Source organism: Pundamilia nyererei, unplaced genomic scaffold (assembly GCF_000239375.1).
Source record: "Pundamilia nyererei isolate P.nyererei 1_Seehausen unplaced genomic scaffold, PunNye1.0 scaffold00503, whole genome shotgun sequence".
Lineage (NCBI taxonomy): Eukaryota > Metazoa > Chordata > Actinopteri > Cichliformes > Cichlidae > Pundamilia > Pundamilia nyererei.
The window spans coordinates 1-1,480 of NW_005187904.1; positions in this window are offsets into that span (position 1 = coordinate 1).

The following is a 1,480-nucleotide window of genomic DNA, read 5'->3' on the forward strand; positions in this document are numbered from 1 at the left end:
ACACACACACACACACACACACACACACACACATACGTATATGTAGTGCCGACGTAGAACAGTTTTTCCAATTTCATTGTACTACTGTACTATGTATGACTGTGCAATGACAATAAAGAGTTATCTATCTTATCTTATCTTAGATGTAGTTGTTGGTCCTGAAAGGCTGATATTGCTGTCAGCGAGACCTAAAGGTTTCTATGGAAATGAGTGGACGACTGCAGACCTAATGGGATATTAAACTACCACAAAGGCAAATGAACAAAACCAGACAGGGATTCCATTTCCATATAAAACCAATCTACCCTTATTGATCAGGATGACTCGGAGGCTTGCAGGAGACTAAGTGTCATATATCAGCTGATACTTTGTGCTCTTGGCTATTAAAATGACTGCTCTAGTAAAGATCACGCACTGAATAATGCAGAACAAATTATTTGCAGACGAGGAATTTGTCAGGAACGAAGACAATTATGTGGCCGAAGTCGGCGTTCATTCCCCTCCATTTAGTGCAAATGTGAAAAATATGTTTCATTGAAATTCATAATTGAATGAAAGCTGAATATGTGCAAAATGATGCTTGTTATGTGGTCCAGGACAGCAGATGCTGATTATCAAACAATGTGTGTTTAACCCAATGATTCATCAGTACTTTCATTAAATATTTTAAGAATGTTAAAGCATAAGATTCAACATTCTTAACACTACAGCTGTCAGTCACTTTACACACCATCATCATCATCATCATCAGCTGTCCATGTTCACTCTGCTCAATCCAAAATCAGTAGCTGTTCCTTTCTGCTCTGGCCTCTGTTGTGCTTCAGAGTTTTTTTTTCTTTTTCTTTTTTAAATCTGCTGAATCTTGTTTTGCTTTTACTCCAACCCCCGGTTGAAACAAGAATCAACCTTTGGAGATTTACTTACCTGGATGACTGAGCATGCATCAAGAAATAGCAACCTGTTCATCTGGACGCAACATTTTGTGGGAGAAACGTTTCATCCCTCATCCAAGTGACGTCTTCAGTCTCAGCTGACTGCAGGTTTCAATCTTATAAACAGGACATTTGCATAATGACTGAAACAGCCCACTGAAGGGACAATAGGCTGGGAGGTCAGTTCCTTAATCTTAATTATGCAAATTCTCATGACCATTGACCAAAACCCACTGATCAAAGGCCACTGATCAAAGGCCATGAGTACCTACCCTGGAACACCACCAAGTCATTGGTTCAGATATGTGGATGACACCTGGGTGAAAATCAAATCTCAGGACGTTCCACATTTCACGGATCACATTAACTCATCAAATTCACCAGGAAGGATATGAACAGTGGCAGGTTAGCCTTCTTAGACTGTGAGATTTCCATCAGTAATGGGGGACATCTAAAAGCTGACGTGTACCGTAAACCTGCACATACGGATCAGTATTTAAGGTTTGACTCTCATCATCCACTGGAGCACAAACTGGGCGTCATCAGGA